Here is a 21,560-nt window from a genome sequence, read left to right on the forward strand (position 1 = left end):
AGTGTCCTCTCCTTTCCCTGCTTTAGAGGATTGGCAGGGATCCTTTAAGAAAATTTGGTATATGGTCAAAAATAATTCGGAAAAGGCTTTCCAGTCTCAGAAAAGACAGGCAGATAAGAAACGGTCAGTGGAATGGGACTTTTTACCAGGGGACATGGTTTGGGTTTCGACCCGGCATCTGACACTGAAACAACCCTCGGCAAAATTAGGCCCCAGATTTATCGGCCCATACCCAGTTTCCAAAAAGATCAATGATGTGACATACGTGATTGCACTGCCGTCTAGTATGAGAGGTTTGAGATCTTTTCATGTGTCTTTGTTGAAACCTGCTGTGCATGTGGATTCCTCCCCCCCCCCCCTCTGTAGTGATTGATGGGGAGCCTGAGTATGAGATTGAGGAGATTCTCAATTCTCGTTGGGTTAGGAATTCAGTGCAGTATCTGGTCCACTGGAAGGGGTATGGGCCGGAAGAGAGGTCGTGGGTACCGGGCCATCGGCTTCATGCGTCAAGAGTTGAGATGTAGGTTTCATGAATTACATCCTGAGAAACCGTGTAAGAAGTGTTCGGAGTCCACGCCTCAATGGGGGGGGTACTGTAACGAGCGGCGGGGATACGGCAGTCACGGAGAGCAGTGTGGCCGCCACCGCCATCCCCGCCGCTCTGCTGCGCACGGGACCCTCGCCCACGCACAGCATCAGAGCTATGCACGCGACCAGCCAGCGGCGAGACCTTTACGCGTCTCGGAGACACGTCAGCTGACCTGTGGGGCGGCTGATGTAACAGGGAGCGCTCCTCGCCCCTGATTGGCTGGACTGGCGGGGGCGTGCCTGGGAGTCCCCTGCCAGCATAAAAACAGCGAGCTGCCAGTAGCTCGCTGTCTGTTGTTGCGAATACATCGTGTTAGCCCTCAGACCTTAGATAGATCCGGTGTGCTTTGATCCGGGAGGAAACCGGGGATTTCACACAGTGATAGGATTTATGCATTATATTGTTTATTATCTGTTTATGACTCTGGCTCGTTTCTGACTATTCTTACTCTCTAGTGATTCTGTACCTTTGCCCATCTGATCTTTTTGCCGACTCTGCCTGAATATCGTTACCTCTCTTGCTCAGTGATTCTGTACTTTAGCCCATCTGATATTGCTGCCAACTCTGCCTGTTAACCGTTTCTTCTCTGCCTTCCGATTCTGTACTGTATCTGCCTGTCTGTTACCAACTCGATTAGTCTGACCTTTCTACTCACCAGTGAGCCCTTGTCACTGGTGAGGTGTTCGCTGTGCTGACAGTGCCCACCAGCTCCTCTGGTGAGGTATAGTCAAATCTGTCAGTACTTACTGTTTGCACCAATCACTACACTCAGTACAATAAAGTGTGACTAAGGTCTCGGTATTTCTCAGTTTTGCTATATTTGTATTATTGGTGATTCTGCAGATCACCATATGATCAAATATAGTATCTGCATTATTTGGTGATACTGCAGATCACCAAATAATCAGAACTTTGTTATTGCTGACACCAATCGTTACAGTGTGTTTACAAACATGGTGAAGTCAAGAGAATGGTCCAGGAAGACAAGAGAAGAGGTGATTTGTCTTCACAGGAAGGGCAATGGATATAAGAAGATTGCAAAGATGTTAAACATACCAAGAGACACCATAGGAAGCATCATTCGCAAATTCAAGGCAAAGCGCAAAGTGGAGTGGATTTGTCAAATGCGGGTACTGAAGTTTCAGCTCAGACAATAAGGCGCACACTGCGTAATGAAGGCCTCCATGCCAGAACTCCCAGGCGCACTAACTTGCTGTCTGTAAAGAATAAGAATAGTCAACTGCAGTATGCCAAAAGTCATGTGGACAAACCACAAAAGTTTTGGGATAGTTTTCTGTGGACTGATGAAACAAAATTAGAACTGTTTGGGCCCATGGATCAATGCTATGTTTGGAGGAGGAAGCACAAGGCCTATGAAGAAAAGAACACCTTGCCTACTGTGAAGCATGGCGGGGGGTCAATCATGCTTTGGGGCTGTTTTGTTTCTGCAGGTGCAGGGAAGCTTCAGCGTGTGCAAGGTACCATGAATTCTCTTCAGTACCAGGAGATATTGGGTGAAAATTTGATGCAGTCCGTCACAAACCTGAGGCTTGGGAGACGTTGGACCTTTCAACAGGACAATGATCCCAAGCATACCTCCAAGTCCACTAGAGCATGGTTGCAGATTAAAGGCTGGAACATTTTGGAGTGGCCATCGCAGTCACCAGACTTAAATCCGAATGAGAACCTCTGGTGGGACTTAAAGAAAGCAGTTGCAGTGCGCAAGCCTAAGAATGTGATTGAACTGGAGGCTTTTGCCCATGAAGAATGGGATAAGATACCCGTAGATCTCTGCAAGACACTTGTGTCAAGCTATGCTTCACGTTTAAAAGCTGTTATAACTGGAAAAGGATGTTGTACTAAGTACTAAGAATGAATGTCATTTGGGGGTTGAATAAAACTGATAATGATGTGAGCACAGAAAAGACATTTGTGGTTATTTCATTATAAATGTTATGTTATATTTGTCTGACTTACAAGTGCCTCTTTGATTTAATTGTAAACAAGATGACTGAAATGATCAAAATCAATGTCAATCTGGCCAAAACACTCAATTTCAGTGGGGGTTGAATAATTTTGAACACAACTGTATGTATAAGATGCAGTTATTTAATGAGAGACATTTGTACACAAAGACCACTATAGAAACATACAGCCCTAGACACGCTCTTGCCCACCCTCCATTTCCATGAATGTCAAATTCAGGAACCAACAAAATGCAGTTTGCTATGAACTATGAAACAACCATGTCATATGACCCAGCCCCGTGACAAGCCAGCAGAGACAGGACATGAAGATTTTTGACCAAATTGAGAGGAGGAGCAGCCTAAAAACTGAGCAGTAGACTTAAAAATTTCCATGAACTGCTAACCCACTGTATCCCTTCCCCACCCCTGTTCCATGTCCCCCATTCCCCCGCTGCTTTGGCAATGCCTGTATGAATCTTGGTCATGCCAATAAAGCTATATTTGATTTGATTTGAGCAGCCTTATTTAAAAGACAAAACAAGGCTATCACCCTCCTCAACCACAACTTGCAAGACTCAGCCATCACTAGCAGTCATCTGTGAGCGAATCTGCTAGCCACCATACACACAGACTCCTGTGCTGCAAGGTAATTTGTCCCTGTCTATGGAAATTACAAACATTTCATACACCCTACCAAACTGTATGCACAATACAGGCACTGGTTTTAGAATGATCTGCACGCTCTCTATGAGAAATGTAAATTCTCCACTTACACAGACGCCAAACTTATTAAATACTGGTAACAAATATGTCACGAGAGAAGCTTAGGACTGGTACACAGGATTCAATATTTACTCCTTATTCAGGTCTTCATCTCTGTGGACTTGACGTTAAATCCACTGGCTGGATGGTGTAATGGTTAAGGGCTCTGCCTCTGACATGGGAGACCAGGGTTCGAATCTCGGCTCTGCCTGTTCAGTAAGATAGCACTTACATAGTTACATAGTTACATAGTTACTTTGGTTGAAAAAAGACATACGTCCATCGAGTTCAACCAGTACAAAGTACAACTCCAGCCTGCTCCCTCACATATCCCTGTTGATCCAGAGGAAGGCGAAAAAACCCTTACAAGGTAAAAATTCCTTCCCGACTCCAGATGGCAATCAGATAAAATCCCTGGATCAACATCATTGGCATTACCTAGTAATTGTAGCCATGGATGTCATTCAACGCAAGGAAAGCATCTAAGCCCCCTTTAAATGCAGGTATAGAGTTTGCCATAACGACTTCCTGTGGCAATGCATTCCACATCTTAATCACTCTTACTGTAAAGAACCCTTTCCTAAATAAATGGCTAAAACGTTTTTCCTCCATGCGCAGATCATGTCCTCTAGTCCTTTGAGAAGGCCTAGGGACAAAAAGCTCATCCGCCAAGCTATTATATTGCCCTCTGATGTATTTATACATGTTAATTAGATCTCCTCTAAGGCGTCTTTTCTCTAGACTAAATAAACCCAGTTTATCTAACCTTTCTTGGTAAGTGAGACCTTCCATCCCACGTATCAATTTTGTTGCTCGTCTCTGCACCTGCTCTAAAACTGCAATATCTTTTTTGTAATGTGGATATCTTTTTTGTATTCAGTAAGAGACCTTTGGCAAGTCTCCCTAACACTGCTACTGCCTATAGAGTGCGTCCTAGTGGCTGCTGCTCTGGCGCTTTGAGTCCGCCAGGAGAAAAGCGCGATATAAATGTTATTTGTCTTGTCTCTTGTCTTGAAGAACAACTGGAAACAACCAATAAATGATTTTTTTATTGGCCAGTGAATGATTGAATGTGTTGTTAAACATTGTTTGTCCTGTACATGCCACCCTGTGTACATGTGCAGCCAACAGATCGTCCGTCCTTCCGGAGGCCCTCTATAGCAATATAATGTGTCATTAGCCTGTAGGCTAGCACTGCATCTGTACAGAACTTGGACCTGAACCGTTGTTTGAGGGACCAAGTCCTGATACTCGTGGGTGATAGTAATTTTATGCAAGTACACACCATAGTTATTAGCAGCTGTATTGGATAACATTAGCAGCAAATACTTGACTTGATAGAGAGACTAGTGACATTTGTTAAGACATATGCTTAACTATAATAGAGTGAATTAATCTCTCTCTCTTTTCCTTGTCATATGACTTTGTATTAGCACATGTGCTTTTACCGTGAGTTTCCTCCAAATGCATTAAACCATGTACATGTCATGTTGAGAATGACAGCTGTGCATGCAGCAGTAACCTAACTAGTGAAACACGTAAACTATATATTTCTGTCAGTGTCAGCGGCCATGTATTGGCTATGAAGTGTATTACACTGAAAGTGCTTGGGTATTGTACGCTCCTCTGTCACCATTCATCATCCCCAGGCGTTTGTTAATACACTTTGGAAAGGAAATAAGAGCAGTACTGCAGGAAATCCTCAGCCCGCCTCAAAGTGACCAATACTTACAGTTTTATGTAAAAAGGAAATAATTAATTGAGCTAGAAAGGAAGTCAGTTGTGTTTCCTGCTGCTTTCCATACAATAGATATTGCTCTTTTGTACAATGCAGTTATAATGCTAACAGACAGATCCCAAAGGCTACCTATCATTGTAGTTACAAGGCAGATTGAACTGATATGGGCTATATTACACATCAAATCATAAAAAAACACATGAATTAACTGCGTACAATAAGAAATTAAACATACAAATAAAAAAAAAGATCAGATTTTGCCAATTAAATAGCAAATTCAGTTATCCACAAAAAAAGAAATAGTGCTAATACTATTCAATGGAACTATACCAAAGGTCACAACACACTCTTAGACATTTTTTATTAGACTAGAAGTTAAGATTTCATAAAAAAACAAAAACAAAAGCAAGGACCTCTTGATTTGATCGATATTTGACTGTCCATTTATTCATATTGATGTTGCTCACAGTGTTGGTGGACAGTACATCCATAACCGGTACAGAAGATCTGCATACTTATGCCATTTGAATGCCAGGTATGATGAACAAATGTTTCACTGTCCATGGAAACATTATGGGCTACTTTCTTCCCTTCCCATTTCTGGTGCACAAGTAACATCAGTTACATTCTGATGTGGAGTTTATAATGGTTCACAAACTGCTACATTCTTGACTTTAACCTAGAGATGAGCGTAATGACCTAATTACGATTTTGCGAAATTTCGCGTAATTAGTGTAATTACGATTATGGCCGTAAGTACATAATCGTAATGAAGAAGGATTTCGCGAAATTTCGCGTAAGCGTAATTTTCGCGTAATTTTCGCATTACAGTCGTATCATGCCGTAATTTCGCATTAAACGCTACCGTAATTTCGCGTTAAACCGTAACGCTCCGTATAATATAAAAAAGCCGCCGACTTTAAGGGTTAATAGCAAAGCCCCCTTGAATGCTAAGAGCCTCAAATTTGGAGAATATATTAAGGAGATCAGGAGGAATAAGAGGAAAATTTTTTTTTTCAAAAAGACCTTATAGTTTTTGAGAAAATCGATGTTAAAGTTTCAAAGGAAAAATGTAAACATTTAAAAACCCGCCGACTTTAACGGTTAATAGCAAAGCCTGCTTAAAGTTTAGGAACACCAAATTCCCAGGGTATATTAAGGGGATCAGTGGGAATAAGAGGAAAAAAATTTTTTTTCAAAAAGACCTTATAGTTTTTGAGAAAATCGATTTTTAAGTTTCAAGGGCGAAAATGTCTTTTAAATGCGGAAAATGTCAGTTTTTTTTGCACAGGTAACAATAGTGTATTATTTTCATAGATTCCCCCAAGTGGGAAGAGTTTTACTTACTTCGTTCTGAGTGTGGGAAATATAAAAAAAAACGACGTGGGGTCCCCCCTCCCAGACCTCTTTAACCCCTTGTCCCCCATGCAGGCTGGGATAGCCAGAATGCGGAGCACCGGCCGCGTGGGGCTCCGCACCCTGACTATACCAGCCCGCATGGTCCATGGATTGGGGGGTCTCGGAAGGGGAGGGGCAGCCAAGCTTTCCCCTCCCCCTCCGAGCCCTTGTCCAATCCAAGGACAAGGGGCTCTTCTCCACCTCCGATGGGCGGTGGAGGTGGAGGCCGCGATTTCCTGGGTGGGGGGTTCATGGTGGAATCTGGGAGTCCCCTTTAAAAAGGGGTCCCCCAGATGCCCACCCCCCTCCCAGGAGAAATGAGTATAGAGGTACTTGTAGTACCCCTTACCCATTTCCTTTAAGAGTTAAAAGTAAATAAACACACAAACACATAGAAAAAGTATTTTAATTGAACAAAAAACATAACCACGAAAAAAGTCCTTTAATATTCTTAATTAACCATTAATACTTACCTGTCCCTTTAAATAAATGATCCCACGCAATATCCTCGGAAATGTTCTATCAGTTACAATGTAACAAAGTTATTATGTAACAACTTTGTTACATTGTAACTACGCCGCACCCGACGCCACTCGCCGCTCAGCCGCCGCATACGCGTCCGTGCAGGACGCTAAGTCCCCGCAGCTCCCGCTGTCCACCCCGCCCACATCTGTCACCCACATGTCACCCACATGTGGGTGACATGTGGGTGACATGTGGGAGAGGCGGGGAGGGCAGCGGAGCCGGCGGGGACTTAGCGTCCTGCACGGACCCGACAGAGCTCTGAGCTATATAGCTCAGAGCTCTGAGAAGCATCTTTGTATTTGGGCTCCAAGGAGCCCCATTGGTCCTTAGCAGACCAATGGGGTTCCTTCAAATCAGAAGGAACCCCATTGGTCTGCTAAGGACCAATGGGGCTCCTTGGAGCCCAAATACAAAGATGCTTTCGAGAGCTCTGAGCTATAGCTCAGAGCTCTGTCGGGTCCTGCAGCGCAGACGCGGCGGCGGCGGCGGCGGCGGCGGTGAGTGACGTCGGGTGCAGCGTAGTTACAATGTAACAAAGTTGTTATATTGTAATAACTTTGTTACATTGTAACTGATAGAACATTTCCGAGGATATTGCGTGGGATCATTTATTTAAAGGGACAGGTAAGTATTAATGGTTAATTAAGAATATTAAAGGACTTTTTTCGTGGTTATGTTTTTTGTTCAATTAAAATACTTTTTCTATGTGTTTGTGTGTTTATTTACTTTTAACTTAAAGGAAATGGGTAAGGGGTACTACAAGTACCTCTATACTCATTTCTCCTGGGAGGGGGGTGGGCATCTGGGGGACCCCTTTTTAAAGGGGACTCCCAGATTCCACCATGAACCCCCCACCCAGGAAATCGCGGCCTCCACCTCCACCGCCCATCGGAGGTGGAGAAGAGCCCCTTGTCCTTGGATTGGACAAGGGCTCGGAGGGGGAGGGGAAAGCTTGGCTGCCCCTCCCCTTCCGAGACCCCCCAATCCATGGACCATGCGGGCTGGTATAGTCAGGGTGCGGAGCCCCACGCGGCCGGTGCTCCGCATTCTGGCTATCCCAGCCTGCATGGGGGACAAGGGGTTAAAGAGGTCTGGGAGGGGGGACCCCACGTCGTTTTTTTTTTATATTTCCCACACTCAGAACGAAGTAAGTAAAACTCTTCCCACTTGGGGGAATCTATGAAAATAATACACTATTGTTACCTGTGCAAAAAAAACTGATATTTTCCGCATTTAAAAGACATTTTTGCCCTTGAAACTTAAAAATCGATTTTCTCAAAAACTATAAGGTGTTTTTGAAAAAAATTTTTTTCCTCTTATTCCCACTGATCCCCTTAATATACCCTAGGAATTTGGTGTTCCTAAACTTTAAGCAGGCTTTGCTATTAACCGTTAAAGTCGGCGGGTTTTTAAATGTATACATTTTTACTTTGAAACTTTAACATCGATTTTCTCAAAAACTATAAGGTCTTTTTGAAAAAAAAAATTTTCCTCTTATTCCTCCTGATCTCCTTAATATATTCTCCAAATTTGAGGCTCTTAGCATTTAAGGGGGCTTTGCTATTAACCCTTAAAGTCGGCGGCTTTTTTATATTATACGGAGCGTTACGGTTTAACGCGAAATTACGGTAGCGTTTAATGCGAAATTACGGCATGAACGAAATGCGAAATTTCGCGTTGAAAATTACGCTTACGGTATTTTCAATTACGATTTTAATGGCAATTTCGCTACGCTAATTTCGCATCATAATCGCAAATTTCGCATGCGTAATTATAGTAATGCGAAATTCCGAAAATTTCAGCTCAACTCTACTTTAACCTACTCAACTATACCTCAAGGAACCTGTTAATATTTCAGAGAGTAAGTAGGACTTAAAGTGAAACTACACTAAGTGCAGTCTACCTAAGCCTACCTGGGATAAGAACACAGCCTACCTAGGCAAAGGACCATCACCTCGTGCTCATTATGCAAAGTACTGTCTTGGAGAACCATTAAAAAATGTGCAGAATTATGACACAGTGATTAAAAGACAATGCAGACAAATGTATTTTATTATATTTTTTCATTCATTAAATAACTATAATTTTACCAATAAAGCATCAGTTCACTCAAAATTATATTTCAGTTACGTTTTGGAAGGCTGAACCAACTAATGGCACCTACTAATTTGTGAAGTCTTCAGAAGCTACAATATTTTACTTACTGCCCCATATCTGAAGCTGTGAAAATAAGTTCCTTATTGAAGCAGCCAGGTATAGTATTATATGAATATTACTGTCAAAATAGGTCTTCTCAGCACAAGCTGGAATGTATAGGCACCAACATTTACTTATCGTAGAGCTGGCCACAGGCTAACTAGAATGTATGGGAGAACATGCACCATTCATATCTGGTGCTTGCTATACAATAACTGAGTACCAACATCTAAAGGTTCCAGCTGCTTCCAAAGATAATATAAGGTATCCCCTAGGGTAGGAGTAATTTTAGGAGGATTAGTGTTAGGAAATAGGGTAGGAGAAAGTTAGATCTAATAATTAGGGTTAGGATAGGAATACCTACAATGGGCATAAAAAGGAATCGCCTCTCAAAATATTCTAACAGAAATGTGAGAGATATAATAGTAACAATTCAGAAGACACAATAAATAATGAAACACAATCACTAATGCTGGGAATACATGTCTCGATTCTGAGCCATTAAGATGGCTCGATAGATAATTTTCGACATGTCCAATCTCCCGCCCGATTGTTTCCGCGCTCGATTCCGCATTGAGTACAATGGAAAAAGATAAGAAAAATGAGTGAAAGAGAATCGCCTGTGGAGTCGAGCGGGGAATCGATTGGGTAGGAGAATCGAGCGGCAAAATCGAGCCGTGTATGCCCAGCATAAGATTACTTTAGGAAGAGGTTGGGGTTAGGCATTAGGAAGCAATTTACATTAGGAGGGGGGTTAAGCAGCAGGAAGGGGTGTAGGGGGGAGAGGAAGGAGAAGAGATCATTAAGGAACAGCCAATCGATATAAGTGGTCCAGAAAGTGAAGCACTATAGATACAGTTATATTGTTTAATGAACAATATTGATTTATGTTATTGTTCACAAAAGGTTGCGTATTACCGGTATATGCATACACTTAATATTGGCAGTTTGCACTAAAAAAATTGTTCCAGGATTACTGCCTTTGGGAATCACACCTTTAATTACTGTATATACTCTCATATAAGCCTAATTTTTCAGTACAAAAAAATGTGCTGAAAAGTTACCCCCTCAGCTTATATGCGAGTCAGTGGAGCAGAACAGATGGTGGAGCAGGTTTTGTTACTGGCAGGTTTTGCTAGTGGCTCCCTGCTGTGTCCGTGCCTCCCATTCCCTGCAACATGATGTGCAGAGTGCGCTGCTTAGGACTACCTGTGTCCCCTGGCTTGTGGACCGGAGCATGCAAGCAACATGTCAGCAGTGCAATGTTCGGGGATTCTTTCAGTGTGTGTTAAGCTTGGAGGCGTAATCTCCACAGTCAGCATACAACACATAAGCTGACGTGAAGGAGGTACACACACCAGCACAAGGGATCAGGATATCCCCAGTTTAGTGGAGGAGAGGACTGACTCCAAAAGGAGATTGTGGTGCACAGAGCCGGTGTAGATCCGTACAGCCACAAACAACACTTTCGTAATAACGTCTCAGCGCAAAGTAGCGCTGAGCGCATAAACCAGGACTGAGGAGATCAGGACAGGTAGACAGAATGAACGCTTGCTTAACTAGCCACTACTTAGTGACAGCAAGCGTCCACAATAAAACAGACTGGAATGAGGTAGCCAATGCGTTTGCAGCAATGGCGTGCCTCACCAAGACAGGACAGGATAGTCAGGAAATAGCAGGATCAAGATAGATGAACGTAACACAGATAAATATACAATAAGTATGATTTCCTAGCGTATTACAATTACAGCTACCAATGAAACTATTTGTAACGTCTGACTACCATATGTATATATCGGCAAGGAACCGATATATGACAAAAGCAGGAACTCTGACTAAGACTGGAGTAATACAGGGAACAGGACTCAGAAGGATTCGCTATCTCTTCGCAGAGATGAACGCAATCCACAAACAGGACCAGGAACAGGATTCAGAAGGATTCGTTATCTCCTCGCAGAGATGAACGCAATCCACAAACAGGACCAGGAGCAGGATACTAGCTCAGCACGGGTGCTCACGATACGCGCAAACTACCAAAACGTGCTGGAAGGCTGACTAACTGAACACAGGAAATAAACAGTTCGTGTACGTATATATCAGCGACACTGATGTATCAACGTAACACGAATACAAGGAAAATAACAAAATGCGCAAGTATGCGTATATATTGGCGATGAACCAATATATGACACAAGACAAGCAAGTAACAACTTCTAGAACAGGAGCAGAACTAGGAGGACTCGCTGACCCCTTCGCAGGAGTCAGCGCAGTCCACACGGACTAGGAACGAGGTGGGGCACGAGCAGAGTAACAGACTGAATCTGAGACTATGGTAGCCCATGAGGCATTGCAGGAAGCAGTTCTTTATACTGAGGTCATCCAATGGGAGCAGACCTGCAGATTCCCACACAAGTGAATGGTAATTAATCACAGGCTGATAGCAGGAAAAGGCAGACAATGATATGCAGCCTGCAGGAAAGGGATTGCCCCTCCATTGCAGCAGACAATGTTTGTTTACACAAAAGCATATTAAACTGTCATTAACTTCAGAGCGACTGCAGATGGAATCAGCAACTAGTTTAAGTGCAAACCAAACTATGCAAGCAAATGCATGTAATGACATTAGAACTGCTTGGTTTGCAATACCACTGCAGTCAGCAGTAAACGCTGCAGAAGCGATCATAACAGTACCCCCTCCCTTAAATGCGGCCTCTGGACGCCTATAAAAACTGACATATTTCTCCTGAACCACCCAAACCAAAAAATCAGAAGTGGGAAATCCAGCAAACTGATCTGACTGAAAATTCATGAAGGTCGGATCAGCCCGACAAAACCAAATTCCCGAATCAGTCTCACCAAAACTAGACCAATTGGAACCAGAACCTACCAAACCATGCCCGTCACCACTTCAAGCCTCAGTGTGATACCCATCAGAACCACGACTTCCAGAAAACAACCCCAGAAAACTCTCTGAGCGATACCCACCGCCTTCCAGGGACTGTCCAAAAACGCCAAAGCCTTTGAAATGCCCACCGGAACTGTCCTTACCAACACAAAACCCACTGTTGAACCAGTCCAAGGTACCAGGACAAGTTTCCTCAGAGATCTCCCAGAACACTTGGAAGCTCCAAAGAGATCCCCAAAGGTCAGAACGCCCCTTAGGCTCACATGGAGAACTATCAAGAACCCCTATGGAACACAGGGCAACTCCAGAGTCAGGGTCACAAGGACAAACATCAAGATCAGGGCTTTTAGGGACCAGAACCATCTCCGGGCATGCAGGCCAACCGGCAACATCAGAACATGTCTCTACTAGGGAAGCACGTGAGCACGCTAACACAGACACATCTGGGCACTCTGGCATACGAAGCACATCTGGGCACACCGGCACAAGAGAAACCTCTGGGCATGTCAAGGAACTGCGAACCTCAAAGTCAGTCAAGACAGGACCGAAACCAGAACTGGGCAAAAAAAATTCATCATGACTAGACTTCACAGTTACTGGATTCTCACTAAAAACTGCAGGATCAGACTTAGATGTCGCTGATTCCAGCAGGGTTATTAACTAATCATGTTCAGGGGCATTTACAAGACAGGGCAAATCTTCTGATGTATGCACTGAACTAGACAGGGTTCCCATAGCTTCTTCTGGACTAGACAGAGACTCATCAAATACACTGGATTGGAGCTCATGAAGGGCTGCAAAACAAGTCAATATTGCAGCAATCCCCACTGAACTAGGCAAAACTGAGAAACTCACTGGACAGGAAGGGGACTCTGGAACTACTGCCACACCGGGCAGAAAACCAGAATTTTCCAGGATACAGGGCTGGGTTTCAGAAACACTCATTAACCCGGACTGAAATTCTGAGATTTCTATTATTTTTTCCAGCGAGTCAGAATTATCCATGTTACAGGGCAAGACTTCTGAAACATTCAGAGGACAGGGCTGGAGTTCCTCGGCTGTTCCAACACTGGAGAGGGAATCAACAACATTGGTTAAATCAGACTGTGTACAGGGCAAGGTATCTAACACACTTGCTGACGAGGACAATATTTCAATGGCTTCTGCTTTGCTGGGCAGAAATTCATCAAGTTTTATTAGAGCAGACTGTAATTCCAAAACAGCTGCTAGACAAGTGAATATTACTGCAACACCAACTGAGGTAAGCAGTGCTTCAGACTCCTCTGCTAGAGGGTTTGAAGTATCCAAAGTACTGGGTGAAGCATAAGACTCTGCGACCACAGCTTCACTGGACAGGATCACTGAACAGTCCATATTGCAGGGCAAAACCATGGAAGCACCTGCTGGACAGCATAATGATTCTGTGACCTGAGTTTCATTGGAGAGATCTACTGCACAATTCATGGTACAGGGCAAATTCACTGGAACATTTTCTGAACAAGGTAATAATTCTACGATTTCAGGTTCACATAGCAGATGCTCTGAACTATTCACGAAACTAGAGCGAGGTGTAGAGACAGGAAGATCAAGACACAAAGTTTGTGCATCTGAAGCACTATTCAATTGTAAAATTGGAAAATTCAGATGCTGGGGTTCTGAGGTTTCTAGACAGGATTGCTGGGACTCAGAAACTAATGTAGTGCATCTATTGGCATCTGCTGGATCAGACAGGAGTTGAACTTTATTAACACAGGTAAATTCTACAGAAGTGTTTGCAGAGGCAGGCAAAGATTTTCTAATGTCTGTTTCACTGAACAAAGACTCATGAGTACTGGCTAGGCTGGACTCAGAAGTCAGCAGGACCTCTGGATTCTCTGCTGAGAAATTTGTGCAGGGCAAAGTTAAGAAAGTATCAGTGGCTTCTGTTTTACTGGGAAGTAACACTGAGTTATCCATGGTACAGGGTGGAGTTACAGGAACATTCACAAGACATGGCAGGGACTCAGTAACTGGAAAAGTGGGACAGTCTCCAATTGACAGTGTGTCTTCCCTGGTATCAACTGATTGAATCGCATAAAAATCGTCCAAAATCATCTTCCACACATCGATCAATGGAGCCACAAAGTCATACCCACACACACCAGTTTTTATTAGGTTATAGGCAGACTTAATGCATGCATTCAATACTAATTCACTTTTTGCACTGTAAAACTGACAAAATGAACTTGCATCTTTCTTCCATTCATAGACCAGGGCTTCCATCTCTCCTATCTCAAATGGAGGATCCCATGCATATTTAACAGCTGAGCATTCCGGCTGATCATAGTTTGCAAATGTGTTAGTGGCAGAAACATACATTGGGTTATTTAGCAGGTGATTGGCCGATTTCTTATTCCTAAGGATCTCCAATACCTGTAGCAAGTGTTGAACTGTAGTGTATGCAAATTTCCCTTGCTGCACGAATAAATTGATCTGTTCAATACTCTGTAATATATCTTCATAATCATATTCAGATAATTCATTTAAACAAGAACTTTTATTTTCCCTGGCTAGCAATGAAAGTTCATTAGTAGTTTCATAGGTCCATTTGACTCCCCTGAATGGTGACTGAATTTCATTATCTGCTACTGGCGGAGTCTCATTACAGATCTGATGCGCAGTCGCCAAGGGCAACGACTCCGCTGATTGTAACGCTTTTCTTTTGGAGCGTTTACGTTTGGCTTTAGACCCTGCTGCCTTAGCAGAAGAAAAGTTATCAGAACAATTATCTGCTTGCTGATTATTTTTGTAGGCAGTAGAAGGAGCAGCTGATTGACAAGCTGCCAGGAGCTTATCAAAAGGGCTAGGCAAATCGGTTTTGCGCAGCCAGTTATGGATCACAAACGCTAGAAATTCCAGTGGTCTCTCTTTTAAATTGGTATGATCCAAGACATCGTAGGCCCACTGAAACAATCCTCCCTTAAATAAAACATAAACTAGCTGGGGGGCCCACGTTGAAACAGGAGTAGCCTGGAGCTCGGGATTGGCCAGGAACCTGGTACATTCAGAAAAAAACTCATTTTCTGTTTCAGAATTAAGTTTCTCAAATTTCTTAAAGGAACAGGAACCATAACAAACAGTGTCATTTTTGCTGGGAAACCCCCCCCCCCACAATGGGGATTGGTAATGGGGCTACCATAATGTTAAGCTTGGAGGTGTAATCTCCACAGTCAGCATACAACACATAAGCTGACGTGAAGGAGGTACACACACCAGCACAAGGGATCAGGATATCCCCAGTTTAGTGGAGGAGAGGACTGACTCCAATAGGAGATTGTGGTGCACAGAGCCGGTGCAGATCCGTACAGCCACAAACAACACTTTCGTAATAACGTCTCAGCGCAAAGTAGCACTGAGCGCATAAACCAGGACTGAGGAGATCAGGACAGGTAGACAGAATGAACGCTTGCTTAACTAGCCACTACTTAGTGACAGCAAGCGTCCACAATAAAACAGACTGGAATGAGGTAGCCAATGCGTTTGCAGCAATGGCGTGCCTCACCAAGACAGGACAGGATAGTCAGGAAATAGCAGGATCAAGATAGATGAACGTAACACAGATAAATATACAATAAGTATGATTTCCTAGCGTATTACAATTACAGCTATCAATGAAACTATTTGTAACGTCTGACTAACATATGTATATATCGGCAAGGAACCGATATATGACATAAGCAGGAACTCTGACCAAGACTGGAGTAATACAGGGAACAGGACTCAGAAGGATTCGCTATCTCTTCGCAGAGATTAACGCAATCCACAAACAGGACCAGGAACAGGATTCAGAAGGATTCGTTATCTCCTCGCAGAGATGAACGCAATCCACAAACAGGACCAGGAGCAGGATACTAGCTCAGCACGGGTGCTCACGATACGCGCAAACTACCAAAACGTGCTGGAAGGCTGACTAACTGAACACAGGAAATAAACAGTTCGTGTACGTATATATCAGCGACACTGATGTATCAACGTAACACGGATACAAGGAAAATAACAAAATGCGCAAGTATGCGTATATATTGGCGATGAACCAATATATGACACAAGACAAGCAAGTAACAACTTGTAGAACAAGAGCAGAACTAGGAGGACTCGCTGACCCCTTCGCAGGAGTCAGCGCAGTCCACACGGACTAGGAACGAGGTGGGGCACGAGCAGAGTAACAGACTGAATCTGAGACTATGGTAGCCCATGAGGCATTGCAGGAAGCAGTTCTTTATACTGAGGTCATCCAATGGGAGCAGACCTGCAGATTCCCACACAAGTGAATGGTAATTAATCACAGGCTGATAGCAGGAAAAGGCAGACAATGATATGCAGCCTGCAGGAAAGGGATTGCCCCTCCATTGCAGCAGACAATGTTTGTTTACACAAAAGCATATTAAACTGTCATTAACTTCAGAGCGACTGCAGATGGAATCAGCAACTAGTTTAAGTGCAAACCAAACTATGCAAGCAAATGCATGTAATGACATTAGAACTGCTTGGTTTGCAATACCACTGCAGTCAGCAGTAAACGCTGCAGAAGCGATCATAACAGTGTGGCAATCACTGTGTATCATATCTATGACGCCATCTAGTGGGGCCTTGAGACACAGCTGTATTATCCTTGGGGCACATCTGCCTATAGGGAGGGGGGCTAACTTGTACTGGGGGCACACCTGGCTACTGTGGAGGGGGCTATACTGGGGAGCTTATACGCGAGTCAATCACATTTTTCATGGTTTCTGAGGGAAAAGTGGGTACCTCGGCTTATATGCGAGTATATACGGTAGTTAGCTTGAGATCTAATCCTGTAACTTATTTTTTGTAATTTTTATTAATTTTTACTAACACAGTACTTGGGCTTCTTTGATTATATTGTTCATTGAGCTGCATCAGCAACACTTGGCTCCAAATGTTCACTTCATGGTGCAGCTGGCAAAGAATCACTTTCAAAGTGCCACATTTATGAATACTGTACAGTATCTGCAGAGTACACTGAAAATATTAATATTTACAGTTGTAATATATAACAACTCAGCCTCTAAATGATCATCAACATTACAGTCAAGGGGATAGCAATCTCCAGCTCCGTATTGCTCACTTCAGCTTTACATTAAGATAACTAGAAGTACAAACACCATCCAGCCTCCCTAACTATTCTCTCTATAGGTGTGCAACAGACAGGACAGCTCAGCTTGGCAATGGGCAGGGTGGAGCAGAAACTGCTGGGGCTGGCTTATTTGAAAAGCAATAACTATTTGGAAAAGTGTTCCTGCACTTGACCAATAGTAGAAATGGAACACAACTGTTTAAAGGGCACCTTAACTGAAGGGGGGGGGGGGTAAAGAGTTTCACTTACCTGGGGCTATCACCAGCCCCCTGCAGCAGTCCTGTGCCCTCGGAGCCGCTCTGAATCCTCCGGTTCCGCGCTGTCACTTAGTTTCGTTTTTGACGACTCACCAGTCGGACGGCCGCCATGCGTATTATTGGACGCATTCCCTACTGCAATTAACGCTGTTGAGGACCGCAACGCGTACAAAAATACGCGTTGCCGCATTCTGCACACGTAGATATGCAGCAACGCGTATTTTTGTACGCGTTGCGGTCCTCAACAGCGTTAATTGCAGTAGGGAATGCGTCCAATAATACGCATGGTGGCCGGCCGACTGGTGAGTCGTCAAAAACGAAACTAAGTGACAGCGGGGGACCGGCGGATTCCAGAGCAGCTCCGAGGGCACAGGACTGCTGCAGGGGGCTGGTAATAGCCCCAGGTAAGTGAAACTCTTTACCCCCCCCCCCCCCCCCCCCGTTCAGTTTAGGTTCCCTTTAAGTACTTCTAAAGTCAGAGGCAATACAGTAATATATTAAATGTGTCCAGGCTGATATCCAGCAGTCCGTTATTATTAGAAATTGTTTTTATTACATCCTGAAATTGTATCCTCAGACGGATGTACAAGTGTCCTCCCTTCTCCTGTTTAACCCTGTTTCCAGCCTGCAAAACCTCCCTATTGGACAGACCATAAGAAAGTACATCTAGTTTCACCTCTGGGTTTTATTTCAGTTCTAAGCAATTGCCTTTTCTCCTGGAATAAGTCATCTTTAGCTAATTAATGTGTGTATAGGTCCACAGTTGTAAAAGCATCAATAAATGGGACAGAATAGAAGGGATACTGGATTACCGAAGTCAAAGGATATTTCCAGACAGAGGACGAATAACCTTCACCCAGGTTACATAATAGCAGCTTTGGGCTTCATAAGACATACAGGTCCATATGCAATTCCTTTTTTTCTCCTGAGCTTTCTCATAGGTGATATTTTTAAACTTGTAAATAAAATGCCCTTTAAACCCCCAGAAAGCACGAAAATACTCAAAATAGTTTTGATAGTACTCTTTTACATAATTTTTGGCACTTTTTAAATTGCAGAGTGCTGAAAAGTTAATTTAACTTCCCTGGCGGTACGCAGTTTTAGACGCTGCGTCTGTGGGAGGATTTTTTACAATAAAAGTTGCACTATATGTGTAAGCTAGCACTTTGCTAGCTAATCATGTCCCTCAAGCCCCCCGGCACCGCTCTGATCCCCCCCGCCGGCAATAATTACCCGTTTGCGATCCTGCGAGAGCCGCAGCTTCACGATCCAGCTTCACTCGTAGCTATGGTGACAAGCAGACATGACGTCATGCGCAGTCCCGATCCTCCCCATAACGAAGCCTGGAGCTGAAGGCTGCGGCTGCGCCATCGCGGGATCCCTGGGGGGGGGTACATATTACAGCGGTTATCGGTGGGGACCGGAGGCACTTGGGGGGAAATAATTAGCTAGCAAAGTGCTAGCTGAAGAATATAGCGAAAATTTTTATTTAAACAAATCCTCCCGGGGCCATGTGATCCTCTGCGGCACCTAGCCTGTGTCGGGCTTACCGCCAGGGAGGCTAATAGAAAATGAAAAACTATCCTATAGGAGAAAATTCAGGAGAAAAAGTGAATTGCATATGGACCACAGTATTTGGATGATTTGTTACATAAAACATGATCTATGTACTTTCTGAAATGGGGAGGAAATCTTTGGTAGAAAATCTTTGAGGAACTGACTACACATGAGAGGAAAATCTAACAGCAGTTGCTGAAAACGGATAAATCTCACCCATCTTGTGCTGCTAAGGAAGAGCAGTCAGTAACCAGGGGTTTAAAGAGAACCCGAGGTGAGGTTCTAACAATGAAATTCCCATACAGAGGCTGAGTCTGCTAATAGAGCCCAGCCTCTGTTGCTATTTAGATTCCCCCTAAGCCCCCCCTGCGCTCAGCGAGACCCCATTATTCACAGCGCGGCTGTGTTTACTTTTGTAACGTCAGTCTCCGCTCTCCCCCGCCTCCTGCAGAGCTCCGGTTCCCGCCCGCGTCCCTTCCCTCCAATCAGCGTGGAGGTAAGGGACGTGGGCGGGGACTGGAGAGATGCAGGAGGTGGGGAAGAGTGGAGACTGGCATTACAAAGGTAAACTCAGCCGCTGCTGATACGCTCAGTGTCGGCAGCGCGGCTGTGAATAATGGGGTCTCGCTGAGCGCAGGGGGGGGCTTAAGGGGAATCTAAATAGCAACAGAGGCTGGGCTCTTTAGGCAGACCCAGCCTCTGTATGGGGATTTCATTGTTAGAAGCTCACCTCGGGTTCTCTTTAATGTTCAGGTAACCTCTCTGAAACAAAAATTATATTTACTGATTATGGTATACTAGCTGAAGGCCCGGGTATGTATTTGGCTGGTGTTGTCTCCGCCCACTTTTTCTAACCCTAACACACAATTAGGCTCCTTTTACACCTGATTTGCTGCGTTTGGCATGCGTATACGTTAATACGCGTTAGTGCACGTTTTTCCCTGAAATGTAACAAAAACCTATTTGATACACTCTCCACACGCTGGCATCCGCAAAATAGAGTATTGTACTCTTTTTTTTGCAGATTGCAGTGTGTGGGGATTGTAACAAATAGGTTATCTATTACATTTGGGGAAAAAACACATACTAACGCGCACTAACGCGTACCAATGTGTACTAACGCATATGCATGCCAAACGCAGCGGATCAGGTGTAAAAGGAGCCTTACTCAATTACCTAGTTTGTGAGCTTTGCAGTCTTTGGCATCAGTAATTTTCATTGAAATTAAAGAAATCTGATTAGTTGTGGCTCCACCACCTTTTCTGAATTTAAATCCCAGTCACCCAATGACCAACTGTACCAGGTTTGAGGCTTGTGCCATTAACAGTGCAAGAATAGCAGCAATTCAATATTCCCCTTGAAAATAAATAGGTGAATTTTGATTGGCTTTTGTAGGCTCAATCCACTTTGTGATTAGTAATCCCAGTCACCCAGTGACCAATTGTGCAAAGTTTGAGAAGCCTACCTATAACAGTGTAAGAATGGCTGCAGTTTACATTTTCCCAGTGAAATTTATATTTGTCTCCGCCCACTTTTTGGTTATGGGGATAGAAAGTATCCTATAAATTAATCCAGGTAATGTACTATGTGTGTGCCAAATTTCATTCACATCTGTTCAGCCATTGTTGCGTAATTGAGTAACAAACATCCAAACTTTCACATTTATAATATTAGTGAGATTGGGGTAAGGGGGAGTGATGACAGTAATACATTTTGCAGCCAAGGAATGGGGTATTAAAAGTGGGTATGGTATTGGTAATGTGAAGTGGCTACTCAGGGGATTCCAGATGAGGGGTGAAGCACGTGTTATGGGGAAAATTAGGCCTTGTTCACATTATAAATCGCCAACGCTATCGCAAGTGCTGAGCAATTTATTGAGCTTTTTTCAAAGCACTTTTCCTCCGTTTTGTGCTTAAAAAAGCACTTTTGTAAGCACTTTTCTAAGAGCTTTTGCTCAGCGATTGATATTTTCACTTCAGGAAGTGAACTCTTACCTGGAAATAAATAAATCCAATGTATTTATTCAAAAAAAGATTGGGAAATTGTTATACAAAGCGCTTTTTCAAGCGCTTTCGATTTCTCTATACCTTCCATTGATTCAAAGTGCTCAGAAAATGGTACATGTAGCGTGTTTGCGATTTCGATGAAATCAAAACTCTTTCATGTGAACACTCTCATAAGGAATCATTGCACAAGCGCTTTTGGGGGGATTTCTAAAATCGCCAGCGCTTAAAAAACCCCACCAATGCTCATAGTGTGAATGAACCCTTACTGAGTTCCTTCTATGAGACATCAGTTAGCCTTAAAGAGAAACTCCAACCTAGAATTGAACTTTATCCCAATCAGTAGCTGATACACCCTTTTACATGAGAAATATAACGCTTTTCACAAACAGACCATCAGGGGGCGCTGTATGACTGATTTTGTGCTGAAACCCCTCCCACAAGAAGCTCTGAGTACCGCGGTACTCTGGGCAAACTGCCACAATGTAACAATGTTCACAGACAGGAATTAGCTGTTTACAGCTGT

At 43.6% G+C, this 21,560-nt stretch overlaps 1 long non-coding RNA gene across 1 annotated transcript in view; it reads right to left on the reverse strand.

The window, feature by feature from the left end:
* The window catches only part of LOC137536407 (uncharacterized), a 79,127-nt gene that overhangs the window by 53,504 nt on the left and 4,063 nt on the right, over nt 1–21,560 (reverse strand). The window lies entirely within an intron of this gene.

Source organism: Hyperolius riggenbachi, chromosome 10, assembly GCF_040937935.1.
Source record: "Hyperolius riggenbachi isolate aHypRig1 chromosome 10, aHypRig1.pri, whole genome shotgun sequence".
Classification (NCBI taxonomy): Eukaryota; Metazoa; Chordata; class Amphibia; order Anura; family Hyperoliidae; genus Hyperolius; species Hyperolius riggenbachi.